The sequence below is a fragment of the Chroicocephalus ridibundus genome, chromosome 3 (genome assembly GCF_963924245.1).
Source record: "Chroicocephalus ridibundus chromosome 3, bChrRid1.1, whole genome shotgun sequence".
Classification (NCBI taxonomy): domain Eukaryota; kingdom Metazoa; phylum Chordata; class Aves; order Charadriiformes; family Laridae; genus Chroicocephalus; species Chroicocephalus ridibundus.
This window is the reverse complement of record NC_086286.1, coordinates 87,258,460-87,279,869: the sequence shown is the minus strand read 5'-3', so window position 1 is coordinate 87,279,869 and position 21,410 is coordinate 87,258,460.

The window sequence follows — 21,410 nt, the reverse complement described above, 5'->3', positions numbered from 1 at the left end:
CCTCCTCAGTGCTCTTAACTTCCTGGAGGACTAACATCACCCCAAGGGAGTTAAAGCTGCAGTGAATAAACGGTGAGATTACTGTCTACTTCAAAGTATTTTAAACCGTATGCGTAACAGATAAAATAACTAGCCCATAGGCGCAGCAAACTGTCCCAAATCAGGAGAATGCAAATTTCAGTTGTACTACAAAGGGGAAGCTAACCTGTGTACTGTACTAATTCTTATGAAGTCTTTTTGCCATGCATGAAGCCAAGGTTATCTGAGTATTTCAGACATTATTTTCATTCTCTTTTTTTTTTTTCCAGCTTCTCTTGCTCCCCTAACAGAGTTACTGGATCCCCTGCATTAAGATAACAAAAAGCATAAGATGCCTACGTTTCTCTCTATGTGCAATCTTAAACAATGAAAGAAATAATTTCACCATTTCTGCTGTCTGCTGTGAATTTTTTTCACACAGCTCTAGATGGCAGTGCTGATAAACAGCTAGTGCATTCAGCAGGGACAGATTTTACTTGGTGAACTGCTACGACTGATTTGGAGTCCTAACCTTTCCTCCACTTACCCTGTTTCCCACTCTACCACCTGCAGCCCTATAAACAGAAAAGACTTGCATGATGGAAGCCATCTGTACAGTAACTCATCAGAGTGCTGAAGAGCTGTTCTGCTCAAGTGTTATCAATGTCTTCCAACTCACTGTGTATTTTTCTTACTGCTAAAAACAATCCCAAGCATTCTCTTTGGCAGATTAGTAAGGAATTCAAGTAGCAGATGTTCAAATCACTTTTTATTTTTTGCATATTGAAACTCCATAAGGGTACTAAGATCTGTTTCTAGGTCTTTGTGCTAAGTGCAGCAGTTCAATCATCTCTGCTTTATAGTCAGTAACTATGATATAAGGAAATAAGTGTATATTTATTGTCTGAAAACCAATGTACATTTTTTTATTATGTTTAGCCTTCCTGGGAAATGCCAAGAACAACTTACACTGATTTTTATTCCTATGTTTTCCCCACAAATAATAAACATCAGGTTGTCGGAAATACCTGAATAACTGTTTACAAGTTACTGCTGAACAAACTTCCTTCCATCAAAACTCTATCTGATGTACTACAAATAGAAACTTCTACCTAGCATTCCTCGGTATAAATTCAGCATACAAAGGTCCCCTGAAGATATGACTGAAGTGGTCTGCTGGGATAAAATCTACTGGATTACTTGAACTAGAAATCTCTTTTATACCATACTTGTCCTCTTGCATATGTTGAGGCATACGTACAGACTTCTCATCATAATTTTTTTCCAGAGTAAGTAATTTTAGGTACTTACACATTAGTATGGTTCTATTAGTAAAATAAATAGTGTCAGGGAAGGTTCTCAAGCATTTTAGTTGGATCTTCTACCCTGGTAAATCTTACAACCCACTCAAACACAATTTTGGTGCATGTTGACTAGGACTACCACAGCAATTCCCAGTCATAGTTTAGTAGTAAGAACCTTACAGGATCCATTATCAATGGGAAATTTGCACTTAGTTAACTTGTTTTGGAGACAGTGAAACTATACAAACATGCACATAAGTTTTTCTATGCCACCTAGCTTCAGTGCTCTAATACATTCTTGTGCATTTTTAATTTGCTGGTACAGAAATGACCTGAATTTTCAATGTTTTTCTTCTCCAAAAAAGTACATCATTGCTTTCAGACCATAAACTTATGAACAGTCATAGGCACTGCAGTTACAGAATCCAGACAAAACAGGAATAAGGGCAGGCATTGGAACACATCCATTTATACCATCTCATTCCAAGGAAGCCTTACTTAAGCATCATGAATATTGCGATTTTACTGTGAAGATTTCGTATTTAGCACACAAATCTTGTTATATTAGTTGAGTGTGACACTTTGCATGAAGACGTCAATATTTGGTCAGAGAGACTTTTTAAGTTGGAAATGCCGGATGTCTACCACACGGTGGTAGATGATACACACAGTCCCTGTGAATCTCAATTTATTGGCAATGAAATGGCCATAAAATTAACATTTCACAATACTCTAAAACTCATTTTATTCTTTGAAATCTTTAGGATCTCTAGATTAAAGGACTTTCCCAGAATAACTGAAAATCATTATATTTGTTTTCAATTGCCCTATACATTTAACCTATAGCCCCGATACATTATCAAGGCATAGAGGAACATAATTTGGCAAATGCACTTCAAATCCTACCAGACCCATATGTTTCAGAGCCTTCTCAGTTGAATGCTATTTAGCTAAATTGCTGATCAGGTTTCTTGAAGAGAATTTTTCTCCAGCGTGTCACTAGTCACATACAAACTTGTCTGAGAATGATGTGTAATGATGGCTACAAATGTCAGAAATGCAGGTACTATTTTACATTAATCTACTCAAGTGAAAAGCATAGACGCCTACCTTGAGAACAGAAGAATAGACCTTATTACAACATGAAATCTGCATATTTAACTCATAAATAGTGCAACAAAACTAGTACATAACACAAGATTGCAATATGTAGCTATATTCAGGCCTGCTGGAAGCATTACAAGTGGATAAAAGTCACCATTCCCTCTGCCATGTATGCAACTCATAAAACTGATCTCACATACTTTTTACTTTTAGCTCTATTGACTAGAAAGCTAATACATTTTTTTAGTAACTATTCAAACCTATTCCTAACTAAAGAATAAACATTTCCTATCTGAAGAAAAGAAGGATATTGTTTTCTCTTTTTCAGGTTATCCCTGTAGTCAGCTTCTGCAGTTAGTCAACTTGTGATGTTTTTTAAAACTTGAAACATTGTAGGTATTTATCACTGTTGATGAAAATTCTGATCGGAAGTCTTCTGAAAGTTAATGGGGACTGAAAAGAAGCTATTTCAGTTTTGGAGATATGATGCCTAAAGTACTGTTTTAAAAGAAAGTACCTATTATAGATATCATACACTTTCTGTAAGACTGCACACTCATGCTGTAAGATTATTCACCTGCTTAAGGAATTTTTTCTTTATGTAATAGTCTAACTAGCTTAGAAAAAATATTGAAAGGAAAAGATATAAGGGAAGTCTGGAAAAACATTGCCCTCTTCCATATAAGTTTTGGGTTTTAGTATAAAGGTAAAAAACCCATTGCAGAGTGCTGCAAATGTCCACACATGAACAAATGGTGCCTTGAAAAGACTTTTAATTTTCATTTCAGTCACTACATAAGTAACTTTTCTTGGTTAGTATCTGGTCTTTGGGAACTGAAACAAGTAGCTGTTTTGATCAACAACAGTAAGATCATTCTCAAACTAGATTTAATTAATAAGGCACACAATTCCTTTAAGACGCATATAAAACTAGCTAATGTGTTTGCTTGTCTCAAATAGGCATACCATAAGGCCACATTAAATATCTTAAATGATGACAATTTTATCAATTCCTTTGGCATTTTTTTAATAATTTCTTAATCTAATTTTATCAGTTAAAGATTTTCTTAAATCAAGTTAAATTTTTTCTGGTTAGATAGAATGCTCATTCTTTTCTTATTCTGCCCTTGTTGGCTAATGAGAATAATTGGTCCCCATCCTTTTATAACATTCCTTTATGTATTTGTAGGCAGTTATCATGGCTCTCCAGTGGTCATTATGTTTGGGTATTGAACATCTGCTCAAGAGTTTATTGATGCTGCAGATAGCATCATATCTACTGGGAGTTATAGCACATTGCACTGTGTAGCCATTCTAGGAGCCCTACCTGCAGGAAGGTCACTCGGTACTAAATCAGAAACAGCTACAAAATGCAAAGTCCTTACAGTGAACACAATGAAGGCATGCATTTCTGCACATTTAGGTGAATTAAGTCTTTGCAAAGCTAGAGTAATGATTTGTTAAAAATGTATAAAATTGTGATACTTACTTAAAAAAAAATTAAAAATAGAAACAGGGACTTTCTGTATCTACATTTGATCATGATGTTTTCATGGTGTCTCAAAGCATCAGATAAACTTTTATATTTATTTCTAGACATTTTGTTCTGAATTCCCATGAGGTTTTGACATTTCTATAATACCATCCATGCTTGAGAAGAAAATATTACAAGCCTGACAGGTGTTGACAAGCAAAACATTTGTTAGTGAAGCATGGTATTAATTATAAAGTTTATGTCCTTTGTTTTGATCCCTGGTTTGTCTCAGGGTAATTTTCAGGTAAGAAGCACTTGCTTTTAAAGTCTACAGGAAAAAAGAGAGGAAGTTTTGGGCAAGATTATGAAAAAATAGAAGATGACTTCAAGCTAAGAGAACATCCTGATCTACAGATCATTTCTCTTTTATTTAATAATTAATGCCAGCTACACCAGCACGCTTAAATCCTCCACAGATAAGAAATAATTAAGTTAACACCACTAAAAATGATATGTAATGTCTCAATCAGTGAGAATTTTTAAGTGGGAACATGGGGAATGAAACTAAAAGGAAATAGGCCTTTGGGTTTCCTGAAGTTTAAGTGAAAGACACATTCACACAGATGCAACTACTATTGCACTTTAAGAGTTTTGTATCATCTGTTATAATAATCACTATATCTGCCAGCAAAGTAATGACTTTTCAGTGGCATTTTCACTCTCCACTTACATTTCTTTCCTCAGTCCCCAACAACATTCTGTGAACACGATAGTGATTACACAATTCCCTTAAGGAGGCTACAGGAAAGGAAGGGAGGAAGGGAGGAAGGGAGGAAGGGAGGAAGGAAGGGAGGAAAGGAAGGGAGGAGGGGAGGAAGGGAGGAAGGGAGGAAGGAAGGGAGGAAAGGAAGGGAGGAAGGAAGGGAGGAAGGGAGGAAGGAAGGGAAGAAAGGAAGGGAGGAAGGGAGGAAGGGAGGAAGGAAGGGAGGAAAGGAAGGGAGGAAGGAAGGGAGGAAGGGAGGAAGGAAGGGAAGAAAGGAAGGGAGGAAGGGAGGAAGGGAGGAAGGAAGGAAGGAAGGAAGGAAGGAAGGAAGGAAGGAAGGAAGGAAGGAAGGAAGGAAGGAAGGAAGGAAGGAAGGAAGGAAGGAAGGAAGGAAGGAAGGAAGGAAGGAAGGAAGAGAAAAAGTATTTGAATATCTAAATGAGAATCTGCTATTGTTAGCCAGCAAGATATTTGTAAATGAAGGTATTTTCTGTTTTACCTTCTTGTGCAACCTCAAAATTTCATTGCTGTGTGCTGTGATAAAGATGTGACACTGAATGCTGAATATTGCTGTACTATTTTTATTTACTGATAGAGCAGTGTGGTGGTGTCTCACTCTATGTAAAAACTGCTGGCATATTAGCAGCCAGAATGCTGAGAGCCTTCCAATTTGAAGGCATGGGGTGGGCCAACTGGCACGGTATTTATGAAAGGGGCATTCATACTATGCACATTGCTAAGCTGCCCACTGTGAATCAGAGAAAGAGAGACAAGCAAAGTGCTATTGAAGCAAAGCCTAGAAAAAGAGCATCAAAGAGATAGGAACAATGAAGGCCCAGTGTCAGAATGGGATCATGAAAGCCTGAAGCCCTGTAGCAAGGCTGGCAGGTGGACACATGCTGCTGCAGATCGCAGCAGCAGGACAAGCCATCAGGATACTATACATAGTTGGCAAGGTTGTTAGAATCCATTTGGGGTAGATTAGGAGCCCTGCAGAGAAAGGATTAGCAGCCATGAGCATAGTTTAGACAGCAGAAAGGCAAACTGGAAGTCTACAGTCCACTAGCATCTACCTTTGTGTTTTCTTCCTTGTTGTCAGTGAAAAAGACCATCATGAAATGAAATGTTTTCAAATCAGTCAAGAATAAACTTGCTACTCCATTGTCTTCCCAGCTCTTGAGAGTGAGAGCATTGCCTCTGTAGTGGATAAGGAGAGAAAAGTCAGTTGTCTATCTCCTACCAACTCTAATATCCCTTCTACATTCAAGACAAATCTTGGAGTCCTCATAGACCATTTAAGTTTCTATGGAAATACTATAAATGGGAAACCTATGCATGTATAGGTGAGTGTTCTACATGCTGTTTTTGACTAGTTTCTCAAAGATATCCAGCATGTAAGCCTAGAGTTGTTCTAGGGGGTGTTGAGAATACACAATGGATTGCACTGAAGTCCCGTGCTCATGTTTTGGCATGGACTCTATAACACTTGAAGCTTAGCTCTTCTTGCTGACTTAAGCTGCAGGAATTTCCAGTTTTCTGGAGTTTGGTTAACCTCCTGCTGAGGTTTCATATTTGAGGACCAGACAGGTCCTCTGCACTCTTACATCACCAAGGAGTCTGGCCTCCTTCACAGTGAAGCTGGAGGTTGTAGCATAAGCCTTCTCCTTTTCTGTTTTGGTCTTTATTGTCCCTACATGGAAATAGAGAGAATAACTGGAAGAAAACACTTCTAATGAAAGAGCTGTCCCCCAGTGGGACGTAAAGAGGCTATGTCAGAAAACAGCACCTCTTATCTTGTACATGGTGATCCCTTTTAAATTGTCAGACAAAGCACTCACTTAAGTGTATGTGTCAAATCAAAACCAAAATATAAATCAACTTTATTAATTTATTTATTTTACTAACAGATCTCACCCAGGTAAACTATCACAGCTAGTTACACGATTGATTGTATCAAGATAGTAAGACTAACATTTATACTGATTTTATTTCATGAGGCATATGGACTGTATTGTCTGGCTTTGGCTTATCACCCAGTTCATCTAATAACAGATCAGCTCAGAAGTATATGAATAAAAACCTGTGTGTGTTCAGAGAAGTATTAATTTTACCGCCTGCCTTTCCATTTACTCTGAATAGTGATTGAGGACTTCTATAACTTTATATAAGCTTTGCTGGTATGGACTTTTAGCTTGGATCTTTTCATTAGAGTTGAGCTATGCTAGTGAACTCTTGCATCTGGCAAACCTAAAGTTATGTAGATATACTTTCCCAAATTATGCTACTTGCAAATAAATCGTAAGTTGTTCTAAAGAATTCAGGGGAGCTCCTGCAAATATCACTATCCATGTATTCTGATACATTTCCAACTTTTTCGGTGGCTGAATTTCATCTTTCCATAAAATTCCTGAATATGTAGCCTGATGTGAGTGGGGGTGGTGTTGAAATATCAGAGAAAATGGCAAAATGTTCTGCAATATCCAGTTTTTTACTCCACACCCTGAGACTCCTTCAGACATCATTCTTTCCTGATCCTTTGGTGTGACCTTACATTTTCTTAGTTTCTAGTTGCCTCTTCTTGGTATGATTGCTCTATTAGTGACATAGTTTCAGGACAGTCATATTAAAACAGACTTGTTCAAATCTTCCTTCATGTGTTACTATTGACAATATCATCATTTTTCTTGGAACCTAAAAGGCAGCTTCAACATGGATATCCTGAGGTCCTTATATTCGTGCTGTCTTGGTTTTAGGGATTATATTCTACATATTTTTGTATATGCAAAGACTTTTTTTTTTTAAACTTTTCCAAGTAACTACTACTGCTGAAGCTCACTGGTTTCAGTTTGGATAATTTTTATAACCTTTTTTCTAGCAATTCAATTTCCTCATTCATATATATTCAGAATGATGTGCAAATCTATCTTCCTGCTCCTTTTTTTTTTTTTTTTAATATATATTCCTCCACAACCCCTTTTCTTTCTGCGGCATACTCTATAACAACCTAGCTAACTTTGTTTTTAAGAATATCCTGGCTCTACCCTTCATCTGTTATTTGCCATTGAGAAATTGAAATTTACCTTGAATCCACAGTGCTGTGCCCAGCCTCAGCTGTTGCATTTTAAAAGCAAACACAATGACAATTGCTTCCTGTTTTTTAATCCTGCCTGGGAAGAGATCCTCAGGAAACTTCTGCTAAACTACATCACTACCATTTCTTATCTTTCTAAGAATTTTTGCTTGATTCGATACCAACAAGAGACTCGTCAGAGATAATCCACTGATAAGAGTTGTGGTGATCAGTGTTGTCCCGTTGTTTTGTTGTAAACTCCCTCTGAATCTGCTTTCTTTTGTCTTATGATTAAATCATTAATTCTTATTTCAGGACTTTCTTTTTGTTCCATGAGTATACAGCACCTAACACAAGAGGTCATGGGAAATGATTAGGGCTCCTAAGTGGTAACTATAATTATGATAATTATAATCAACAAGTATTTGCATGAATGTCATGCTATCCCCTTTTATTTATCAAGCTGGACCATCATTTGATGAGATTATGTGCAGATTTAGCAGCTTTATCATATTTCACTTTCTTACACCAAAGAAAAATGAGCTGTAAATGGGAGCTATGTGATGAACTGAGTTTAGATTTAATTAGAAACGGAAGTTAAAAGCCAAGAGCCAGGCAGGAATAAGCTGCCAGCAAAGGTTGAGGCTGCTATAAACCTGATAAGGAAGAAAGTGTGGGGTTTAAAACTGAGAGTGCTGGTAGGGTGGCTGTGGGTTTCTGTAGTGACAAACTGTACTTACAGATTCAAGGAGTCCCTGATGAAAAGCTGCTCTCATTCCCTAATGTTTTATGGGAACACTGCAGCCTCCTGGAATATTTTTCAAGCAGAAAGCCATCATCGTGACAACACTGGAGAAAGAAGGGCAAAAAAAAATTCTTTCTGGTAGGGAAATAAAGACGTCTTAAGCTCGACTTCAAAAGCTCTCTACAGCAAACAGTAGCTGTGGAGATACCGTTTCATCTTTGCCTCTGGGATATTATTAAGCCTTTCTAGTAGCTCTAACTGCAGGAGAAGGGATTACAGAAGTTGCTGCTGTGTAGCTGCCTGACATACAAATATGTGGAAAAGCAGAGATCACGTTTTTGTACAAGGGCCACTTATTAGACAGCACTGAAAGCTTAACCTAGAATGAATAGCACAGCACACTCTGCTAGCTGCGCACAAACAAAAAACATGCAATACCCTCACGACTCATGCTGGCCTTTTAAGTGCTTTGGGAGAATATTCAGGCTCCTGGCTTCCCTTTTGTCATGGCTGTGTATACAGAGATTGGTGCCAATTGAGGCTGTGCCGCTTTGGTACAGAGAGCCATGCCATGCCATTCACCCCGCTTCAGTTAGGGCTGTGTCAGCATTTCCATGACAAATCCATACTTTCAAGGGTTTACAGCTTAATCGTAGCAAAATCCGCAATTGGCTGAATGACACACACTGTTCCAGTGTTAAAGGCTTTGTGTGCAAGCACCAGAAACACAGAGAAATAAATGATTTCAGGTGCTTCTATTTACTTGGAGCTGCTGCAGCGGCCTGGTAATGGCTTTGTACTTTAAAAAGGACATTATAGAGTCAAGGTCCTTATTGTGAGTTAATTGTTATATTTGAAAGGGAGGGGAAAAATCAAAAGAACCGTATGTTTTTTCAGTGCTTTTCAACAGATCACTAAGGATTTTGCAAGATTAGCGTGGTGAATCAGGGATTGGAAAATGAGTTGCAAAGTGGTAGAAGGCAGTTTAGAAACAGTTGCTCTCAAAACAAGTCCAGTTTCACTTTGTTAATCCTGTGAGACTGTATTAGACTGAACAGCTATGCTTTCTAGGCCTCCACAGAAATAAGTCCCAGGCAACGTGTAGCACACGATGTCCTTAGCATCTGCTACACCCTGTCAAGTCTCAAGCACTTGCACTGAAAGACAGATTTTGTTTTTAAAGATTAGCATGAGAAAGGAAAGTCACTTCCTCTAAATACTGATAAGAAACGGTGTGATGTTACAAAGCTGGAGAGCTGTCATGATCAGAGGACGGTCACTGCAATAAATAGTCTTTAGGGCAGCTGTAGCAAGTGTCTCCTGGTCAAAGGTGATGAAGTGCTGGGTGCTTCAGCGTGACCAGCGTAAAATCAGACAGGTGGATAATTGTTTGTAGGTTTGGATATAAGCTTGATACTTTGCCATATCTGTAAGTCAAGTGCCGATGCAGTCATTTTTATTCTTAAGGAGCTGCTCTGCCACTTGCAATACTCATAAACAAAACTATTGCTATGCACTTGGGAAGAAGCCACCAAATTTTTCTTCCATCATAGATGCAGTTCTTATGGTGAGGACTTATACGGCCATCTAAACTCAGCTATTCAATTCTATGATTAAAGTAAGGACATTTTTCTGCCTGCATTTAAATCTTCTGTTAAAGTTAATCTTTCAGGATTCACACAATTCACACAATACCTTTCTTACTTTAATTTGAAAAATTGTGTGAGTCCGGACACACTCAGAGACTGTATACAATAGACTTTAATACCTCCTGTAAATATATGCCTCTAGAGAGAGATTTTAAATTATAATTAATGTTATTTTTCTGATTTTAAATAATGGTATATAATAACGAATGCTGGGAGTCTATCTCTTCTAGGTGACTATGAAAATTTACTTCATACTTCAATTTATTTCCATATGTGAACAATATCTAATTATTGATTTTAGAAAAGAAAATTGATGAAAATATCATTAATATGTAGTGTCTTGAAAAGCAAATCAGATTACGTGAGAAACATTGTCAATTATTTAATGGAACAAAGCATAAGTAACCTGGAAATTGAATTCCAGAATGAACTAGTGGCTAGAAGTGACACTGCTTCTATAAATAGCTATTTGCAAAACAGGTCCAAACTTTCACTTACTATGTTCCCTCAAACGGAGCTTTAAATAAAAGAGCACCTTGATGAATAATATATTCAAATGAATAAACAATCTTACATGGAGTGAAGAAACAGAAAAAAATAGGATTCATTAAGCTGGATCTTTCATGTGAGAATGAAATAAATGTGAAATCAAACAAAACAATGTATAAGGAAGAATGTATTTCTCCTGCGAAAAACTGGCCCGTGTATGGTGCTTTTGCTTTTCTTGCTTGTGTCATGTAAAAATTAAATGGCTGACATGATGCCATCAGACCAAATGGAGTTAGAGATGTTACCATGATATGACACTGCTGGTTTTCCACATATCTGTCACTGAATTCTTTGTTTCTTGTCTGGCACGTTCCAGTGCATATTCCAGAGTTTAATAGCAACACCACAGTACAAAGTAAAAAGCTATTTGTTAGTTGTAAAAGTAAGAAAATTGACAACAAACTATGCTTACTAGTTTAAACTCATTCAAATCAAACTAGAGCACTGACGAGAAGCAGAGAAGGAATGGCACAAGTGGTAGCGCAGCACTGTGGTACTGCACTGCTTCTCCATCAGCTCTTGGAAGGCAATAAAGTCTTACTTGGGTACGATGTCCATATAACGGTTGTCATAAAGGGAAATTACATGATCTGCCAGTTTCAGAAATCTGAAATTCAGGGGGTTCCTGAGGCTAGGGACTGCTTGCATATTGTTCTACATTTTAGAGAACCAACGAGAGTCATACTGAGTATCAATGGTCCAAAGATGTGGTAAACTGAATTCTGGAAATTATCTCATGAAACTTGCTTTCGGTGACCCAAATTTTCCTTTATCTTCTGTTCTCCTACCTTCTTCTCTCTGTATGTTTGTTCATATATTTAATACTGTAACTATGGACTCAGCAGCTTCTATTTGTACTTTCCAGGTAGGAATGCCTTCAAAGTATAAGGCTTCATAATTAGAACATAATAATAATCAGAGATAACTGCATAAATCTGAATACCGTTGTCACACAGGATGTCAGTCTAGAAGCCTAATGGTTCGCTCTGACCTTACAATCCAGGAATCTGTAAAGAATTGTAGCGGTAACTTGAAGATCTTAAAACACTTCTAAAAAAAATAGGGTACCCTAAATACAAAATACTTGTAAAGACAAGGAAAAGTCCTTTAGGCATATAGCCAAGCTAGCACATTGTAGAAAATTAATTTTCATGCTTGTGCTTTCAACAAGAAATATGTCACCATGTAGAAATTGTATGAAAAGGATAACCATTTCCTTTACAACAATACGTGCTGAAAAATAAAACTTGTATAAACATTTTAGGTACAAATATAGTCTTTATTTCTCCCCTTTGAAGAACTGAAATACATTTTAAATTACCTGGTGTAAATGGTATATCATGATATGATGAAAAAGCCTGTATTTTTAAATCAATGTGGTATCAGATTGTGTAATGGGGTTAAAATACTGCTTAAATGAGTTTAAATTGCTGAATTACATTTAATAAATTTCAGAGAAAGTGTAGAGTTTATACAAAATTCATATCTTAGGTTGAGCATAAAAATCAAACACTTGATTTTCTGTTTTCTTTTATGTATAGAATAGTTACCATTTTTCTTCTTCAATCTTCAATCAAGGTAAATGAACAAATAAAATATAAAATAATAAAATTTATCTTTTGATTTATCATTTTGAAATGCTGCATACATCTATTATTTTACAAAATCCCATGTCCTTTAGATTTTATTTGAGATTAACTAGTCAGTAGAATTAAACAAAATCTACAATAAAACTGACAGCGTTATACTATATTTCAGTAATCATCAAAACTAAGACTATAATTAAACATTCTAAATACGTAAATTTCCTGATAAGTGGCAATACAGTGTATATTAACTCTATTAACGGTGTTTTCTTCAAAATAACTTTAAATGTAAAAGGATTATCTGATTTTCCTTTTGTAAAAGTAATAGTTTCCTTTGCTAATAGAAGCTTTAACTACTTTATCTTGTCAGACATATTATGCCTTAGAAATGGAAACGGTATTGGAATGCCTAAGATTTTTTTTTCTAATCTAATTTAATTTGTGGAGACTTGCAATATTTTTGGGGTTTTATTTTTCAATTAGAAAATCCAATCTCTATAAGTTCTACTACCAGTAATTCTGTAAAGTTCTCAGACTAATTAATTACTTATATTTCTTTGTGCATATCAGCTATTTTAATGATCTTTGATCTTTAATATAATTTATGAGTTCAATATTGCCTTTTAAAATTTAAAGACAAAAAAGGTCAAAATATGCAAATAAACAGTAAAGAACACATGAAACTAAAACAATACTTATGGTGTTGATTTGTTCAGTACAAAATAATATTTTATAATTCATAATTTTTAACAGAAGTGAAAACTTGATTATGGAAACTGACATACTCTTTGTGTTTGATATCTAGTTGAAATACATGAAGACAATACCTCTTTAGTATTCTGCACATCAGTCTTAGAAAACTGGCCTGCCTTTATACTTTTAACGAATAATTAGTGCTTAATACCCTAAGAGGAAAAATCAGAACAACAAAGCACCTCTGAAAAGATCTGCAAAAAGGTAGTTGTCTGTAGAATGGAAGGAGTGGGAATGTCAGAAAAACTCATAGTGCACTGATGAATTGTTCAAAATCAATTTTAATTTTAGGAACAAATACTGTGAAAAAAAAGTAAAGATTAAATGAAAAGATAGATCATGCCATGGATTGATCTATGCAGCTAAGAAAGCAAAGGGAAACAAATTTTATGAAAGTCACTCTCATAAATTGTAATATATAACCTTCAGTTTACTCGTGTACCGTAATACAAAGATTTTTTATACTGTGTATTTAAAGTTATGGCTTTCTGTGTCAGTGGTGTACTGGAGTGATAGCAGCTGATGTGCCAACAGCCCTGGAAATATTACGCCAAGCCAGAGGAGCAGACATAATATCTTCAGGCTGCTGGTGGAAACAAGACTGCCAATAACATTTCCTGTGCGGCTTTTAAAAAGGTGCAGTGTGTAGTTCTTCCAGCACGGCTCTGCAGCAATGAATGGCCTTTTAAGGAAGGCAAATAGTACCGTGTTATGATAATCAGAGCCCTTGAAAAGGAGATAGGAGCAGTGAGGAGAGGGAGAAAAGCTTTAAGCAGCCTGCAGTGCTATACTCTGCCCCCAGGTATCTTTTGTAGCTTCTATCAGAAGCTAAAACCTTGTTAAATGGTGTCAACCTTGCTGAACGCATCAGTAGTGAGGGTGACACCTGTGCAACGGAAACACCTTAAACAAGTTTAAGTTTGGAGGAAAACAAGAATGTGGCAGAAGTGCAAAATATTAAGGTACACGAATTAGTGCTAGACATAAATCTCCATTTTTGAAGACAAGAAGAAAGGCTCACTATCTACACATACATTGAAAAAGCAGTACAGACATAATTTGGGATAATGAGAGGAAGAGCGGGGAAAAGAGAGAGGAATTTGCCCCCTGGAACTGAGAAAGTGCCTCTGGAACACTTACTCTGAAGAGCGTTGCATCTCTAAGCCGGTGCCCACAGCTCAGAGATCACACCAAAGATGATGCTGGAGGAAGAACTGTCCCAGGCCGGCATAGCCCTGTGCGCACCAGCTGATCACCAGCGCTGCTAACAGCTTCTACCTACTGAGGAAATTAGCTGGCAGGCATGGTGCCTGCAAATGGTGATTTCCAACAGGGACACTGAAGCATCTATGAAAGAATTTGTTGTTGGAGTTAATCTAGTATTATGAATTATGTTTTATTTTTCATAACTGTTCCGTCCCTCTATCCAGTCTGCTACTCAGGGTGGGTCTGTGTGAACCTGACAACTGGTCCTGAGTTCTCTCTGGAACTAGTGGGTACAAGTAAAATGATGTGCCCAAGCCTTCTCCTGGAAGACTTTCATTTCAAGAAAAGGCCGGGGGACACAAGGCACAGGGGAGCTATAGCTGCTGTTGGGAGAAAGAGCATGACACTTAGAGCCACAGTCTTAGGACAAGTCCTGTCTGATAAGCATAGGTCCCTGCAACACCTGCAAAGAGAATATCATGATTCTGGGCAAGCCTTGAAGCCTGCCCTGACTTCCTCTGACACATCACATCGCCTCTATCAACAAGCTGTCTGTTTCAGAAGGTAGAGAGAAACATGCATTTTCCCAGAGGGTCACATCTTTCATTGTACAGCACTGGTGAGTACAAGCCTGTTCGCAGGCTGCAATAGTGACTTCTGGGTATCTTAAACATCTGGCTTTGTGACAGTGCTGTTACACGAGAACAGCTTTTGTCCCACAGAAACCCTGTGAACACTTATCCACAACGGAGATCTATCCTGATCTTCTGTAGGAGTATCATATAAGAGAATTCTGATGGTATGGAGACTAAGTGCTGGCTGATCATATGACTACAATTTTTTAAACTCCAATAAGGCAGTGATGCAAGAAACAAGGGTGACTTAGTAAACAAGGGGTATTAGCTGCATGGTAGTACTACAGTATCTGAGCAGTACAGCGCAGTACCACACATGCCACATGCCATTCAAAAAAACGACAATCAAAATATTGCACAAAGATTTTAATACTATTTTTGCGTTCATGGAATTCATGTACAAATACATTATATTCAATAATAAACTGAAAACTATCTCATCCCTGCACTCACTGTGACTTCATTTGGAAAAGGTAGCAAGAAGGATTCTGGTAGGTTTCCTGTGAAGAAAGGAAGATTTTTCAGAGTATAAACTTACCTTGATACAGCATTTGTACAACTTTGCAAGTGCTAAAATGAGAAAACATCCTTTAAAATTTGTAAGATAAAAACAATGCAAAAATTGTGTGTATGAATAATTCAGGGAAACAGAGACCTCCTTTATATAAGGTTTATATAAGGTTTCATAGGGAGATTTTTTTATAATAAACATACTTGCTAACTTTTCCAATCATTCTTATTTCTGAATTACTTTTTCCTGAAGAGGGAATTTCATTGACATTGTTATGGGCTGCAGTTTAATTCCTGAAGACTAGTATGAAAAGTGACAAAATTCAGTTAAAATAATTAGATTTTTCACTCCTTGAAAACTCTCAGTAATATTTTCCATTCTTCATTAAAAACAACAACAACAACAACAACCACCACCACCAAAAAAAACAACAAAAAACCCCCACAAATGAGTTAGCCTGTAAGAGAGGATATTATTTTGAACAGAGAGATTTCTAAAGATGCATTTTTACTATCTGTAGTTACATTTCAAATGATTTTTATCTCCACCTCGGAAATGAGCGCTCTCTGTTTATATGTATTTTCCATTTGTCTTTTTTTGTTTGCAAATTTACTTCCACCCAAAGTTCCAAATCATTCATTTCTTCTCCTTTTTGTGTTTCCTCCCCTTTTCCTTCACTGCTGACACGCATACAGCTCTTCAATCCCTGTGAGTCATTTTGAAACCTGTGAGAGACTGCTGCAAGCAATATATTCCCTGATCATAACAATTTGATGTAGACTCATTCCCTGTGCAGATCTAAAGAGGAAAGTAAATTGGAATTTTTTTTCAGATGGGGAGAAAGCAGTAGTGCCAAATACCTGAAGTCATTGAAGACCTGATTTCAAAGATGATCTTAGAATTTAGGAGCCATGACACCTGTCTCATTTAGGACACTACTGGCAATTGGCTACCAGATGCGTTTGCACTCCTAGCTGGTAGAAAAGCAGCAGAGAATAAACAAAAAGTAAAGCTGCAGAGTTACCTTCAAAATGGTAAAACCTGTGCTAAATATCTTTGAAAGAAAAGGTATGTCCTCAGTTCAGAGGTGGATCATGACAACGTGAAGAATTTTCTTTTAACCCCTTCTGGTAATAGGCCTATTCTCTTCATTAATTCATTTAGTATTCTCTATTTAATCCCATATTATAAAATTTAGCACTTTTTAAATAGCTCCATAAAGGTAAGCCATTTCTTCAATCCATGAGTATGAATCCTTACTCATCCAATAAGTACATAGTTCAAATATGTTAATTTGTTCCTGTTACTGTCTGTATTTTGGTAGTACCTACAGGACACACCTCCCTCCTAAGCCCTATTTTGCCCCTCTGACCTAGGCAATATATTGGGTACATTCAGATATAATAAACAGGAAATTCTTGTCCTACAGGGCACACTGTAAAAAATGACAGCATAAATGTACAACAAACAGAGCACTAAACAGTAAAACTGTGGTATTGTGTTATGTATTGGAAGACATCCAGAATGAAGGTCAACTGCCTTATGACATTTGGCATGTTTTTAATGCCCTCTTAAGCATAAGAAAATATAGTCAAAAATGTGATTAGAGTTTTCTGGTACAGGTAGAAAGGCGTAGCTCAAGCCCAAACATCAACACTCAGGAAACCTGCCCAATCTTGATTTATCCACTTAGCAAATTGGGAAAACTGGGGTAGAAGATATCAGGCAGAGATCACAACCAAGCATGAGTCAACTATGTCAAACCACTTCAAAAAAGAAAACCAAACCCTGACCTTCAGGCTAGGTGAAGATGTAACAGTTGTATCTGGAGGCACATGCAATAATTTTATTTTTTGGCTTACTACTGGAAAGTCACACTTCGGATCAAAATGTGCTGCTTTTTATGGCTGATAAGAAAGGTAGAAAATCTGATCTAAGAGAAAAACAAACAAACAAATAAACAAACAAACAAATGGAAGACATTGATAGGCTTCATTGCGAGAAGAGAAGGTAAAGGAAACTTCATAACAGCCTTCAAATACATCCAATGAGGATGTAGAAAAGGAGTGCATTGCTCCCCACATCCAGTGTGTCGAAGACAAGAGAAGGTTTGAGTTGGAACATGGAAAATACAGGGTCAGTATTAAGGGAAAAATGATGAAAAGTACATCTAGCTCTCCATCAATGAAAGCTGTTTGGATGATGGTTAGCAAACAGTTTTCATGAATGATTTAGTTGTAGTTAATTCTGATTTGGACAGTATCAGGTGGCCTTCTGCTGTTGTTGCCAGCTTTAATTTGTATGGTTCTATACAGGCTGCTTAGGGAGATTGTGAAAGGCACCTATAACTCATACGAGATGGTACAGTGGCTCAGCCAGTTTAAAAAGGTAGGTAAACTCCAAATTTACCCAAAAAGCACTTAAATTATTTTCTCTTTTTTTTGTGTGTGTGTCTATCAAAAGAAAAACTACGATAATTAATTTTTCTATAAAAATGAAAAGTTATGTTTGACAAATCCAACCTATATCCAACCTAGCTATTATGTTTAGAAATTCAAAATATTTTACCTTTATATATTGATACCATGTATTATTCTTCTAAAGTAGTGTGTTCCTAAATTTTATGCTGATTTATTTTAAACAGTATATATTATTATTTTCATTTTAAATCTACAATGATTTTGTTTTCACTTCTTGTCTTATGAGTATTTTTATATATGTTTCTTTAAATTTTCTTGAAAAGCAGTATTTTTTCAATACTAAGGCACGTAAAAGCTGATATCCAACTATACCTTTTTTTGCCAACTGGATATATGCAGGCAGTGGATAACTTTTGATTATCTGTAGGCACTTCAGAAACCTGAGTGCCATAATTCGCTGCCTACACATTTGTAAAATATGACAGTGTTGGAAAACTCCTATAACATGAGGTATGCCCTGTTTTCTGATGTGCTTTTGCACAATCCTTTTAGGATTAGACTTAAAGAAAACTTTAATACATGGTACCAGGAGACATAAAGTTAATCCCCAAAATGATTTACTATTCTGCATAAAAGAAAAATATAACTATCTCAATAAATCAAATATTAACCACTTTTGCTGTGAATAACCTTCCTTCACAGAAAAGACTAATAAATGTTGTTCCCCATGCACAGCATCATTACAAACACAGCTTGTTCATTTCCTTCTGTTGTGCCTCTTATTTCTTCAAATTTCAGGCACCAATATGGATTCTATGACTTATGGATTTTTAACTGCACTGAAAGGGGAGGAGGGGGCGGAATGACAAAAAGGGGAAAAAGGCAATCGAATTTTACATCAGCTTTTTTCCATATAAGAAATATCAAAATATTTTGTAATAGTGTGAAGCTCCATTACTGTGAATGGTTTATTCACTATTTTCACTTCTTTTATTGTTTGTGAATCACAAGCAAACACTGCAATTTTCACAAATTTGTTCATTGGTTGAAATTGTTGAACAAATGCTATATAAGGATATATTCAAGCTAAAAAGCTGATTGTGAGCTAGTATGGATATTGCTTCAAATAATCAATATGTGCAATTTGGAATAGCAGCTGTTTGATAGGCTACAAAGAGCATGTGACATTCATCTATCCCCTGTCTGGATTAATCCCTCTTTTACTTTACAGTTCCCACTTTTCACGATTATCACTTTCAATCTGCTCCAGTGACTGCAAAATCTGCTGCTTTGGCAGCCACTCCAGTCAGCAAGCTTGTTCAATGTTCAGTGCTCTTAGAGAACAAATAAAAAGGCTTATAAGCACAGATCAAATAAATATATGTGAAATAGGGAACAAACGTGAGTATACATCTGGGGTAACACTGAGCTGTGCCTGATTTTAAGCACTAAATTGGACTTTTTGAGTCCCTTCTCTACTCGTGACAGTGATGAATGACCACAAGCAAGTTCCTTCCTCTCTTATGCTGCTGCATCTCTCAGTGATCCTGACCTCCTTTGTAAAGTGCTTTTTAAATCTGTACTAAATCAAGACTAGGTGCTATTATGAATATTATGACTATATAAGCAAAAGTGACTGACCTTGTCACTCATCTGTACCTGTCTACATATAGAACCAGGGCTACTAGAATCTGTTTCACCAATAGAAGACATGTAGACAGTGTTGTCCGGTATTTTGTATGATCTTAAGTCCTTTGGATTCTCAATATCTGATAAGGCAGACACAATAAATGAAAAAAAAAAAAAAGTGAAAAAAATCTCAAGCTAGTGACTTTCCAAAGGATAGAGCAATAAAATCACAGATTTTTCTAACACAAAACCATATATTTCAATGACAAAAATCAAAACATTTTGATTCTTAGAAAACTTGGAGAAGCTGTGCTTTCTTAGAAGTTACAGCAACAAAGATGAGGACAGAAGATTTTGGGTTAGCATCAATCACACATTAAAGAAGTCCAAATTAAACATCTAGCAGACCAAGCTTTCATCGCTTCTTTAAAGGGAAAGTGTATCTTTAAACCAGTAAACCAGTTTACTTTCCTTTTTCAGAACACGCAGGCATAAAAATCAGGTTAAAAATATTTACAGACCTTTGAACTATTGTATTCTACCTGATGTCTTTGAAGATTGCAAAAAAACCTTTAACGGAAAAGAAGAACATAATGATGCTATCAACATACACACAAAGAAAGCACAAGAGATAACGGTGCGTATTAAAGCAAAGCTGATGGATGGACATCATAGAAATTGTGACATAAAGATATACGAGTATTTCTACTTTTTCCAATTACTTTAAAATACTTTTAAATCACAGTGCTCAAGTCTCCAGGAATCATTGCTGGCATTCTCAAGTATTTGTATTAATCACAGGAGATGCAGACCAAGCTGACTAGATCTGAGTACCTGATGGTGCAGGAGACATGGAGACAATTCCACTTGCTCCATCCCAGGCAATACTTCATATAATTTTTTGACCTGGTGTTCTCCGCTGGCCCTGTCTGTGGCATATAATGCAAAATCCTAGTAGTTTGCACTTCAGGAATCTACAAAACTTAATTTTCTCATTCTCCGTGTGTCAATGACTATTATAACAGAGGACATACTTAATGGATCTATGATCCAATCTAACCAGACTAACTCCTGTCGAAATTCTTGTCAAGACCTACACCAACTTCACGTGTTAGCCCCTTACTATCCCATTTACCGGCACTGCTTTTGGACTGGGTAGGCTGTTCTAAGTTAATACCTCTTATTTGCAATGAATTTCACTGCCACAAATTATACTTAGTGAAAAGAAAGTATTTTACCTCACAGAATTTTACACAATAAGTTTCACTTGAAGCCTGTGCTTTGAAAAGTTCACTCACTTCTACAGCTTCTGATTCATTTTGAAGAAATAGCCTTTAAAACAACAGAGAGATGGTTTCTACTTTTCTAGTATTTTAGCTTGTCAAACAGAGTAAATAAAATGTTTTGATTTCTCCTTCCCCAATGTGTTTTTGCTCAGTAAGGCTCAAATCTGGCTACATTTAGTGTTGGGTGACAATGCAAACCATTTGTACCCTGTTCATGTGTTGACTGACTGATTTGGTAGCCTGCTTTTGTTTATTTTTAGCAGGTTAAATCCTACAGGATCTGTATATGGAGGACTGCCTATTTCTTTGTGATGTTGCCTTCCAATTTTACAAATGCTGTCAGGCAATGCTTTTTTTATGAAGGATGGTTTCTCTTGAATTAATTTTCAGCTTTGCATTTTTATTTTAAGATTTAGTGTTCAAATGGTGACTTTTCTTTACATACAAAAATCTGGAAGTTATTCTTGTTCTTTGGAAATTAAAATATTTTTTCCTATTCACATTTATGCAATAAGGCTCTCCCTGCAGAATTCCCTACCAGGAACCTATGCTTCATTTTGTTTTATCATCTACAAATACACACTAACGACTCTATTAGTAGGTATTTATAGGGGGGAAAAAAAAATATCTTTCCCAAAGCAGCTAATTTATAATGAATATTGATAATAAAAACAGCTTCTTTATAATGAATACTGATAATAAAAAAGA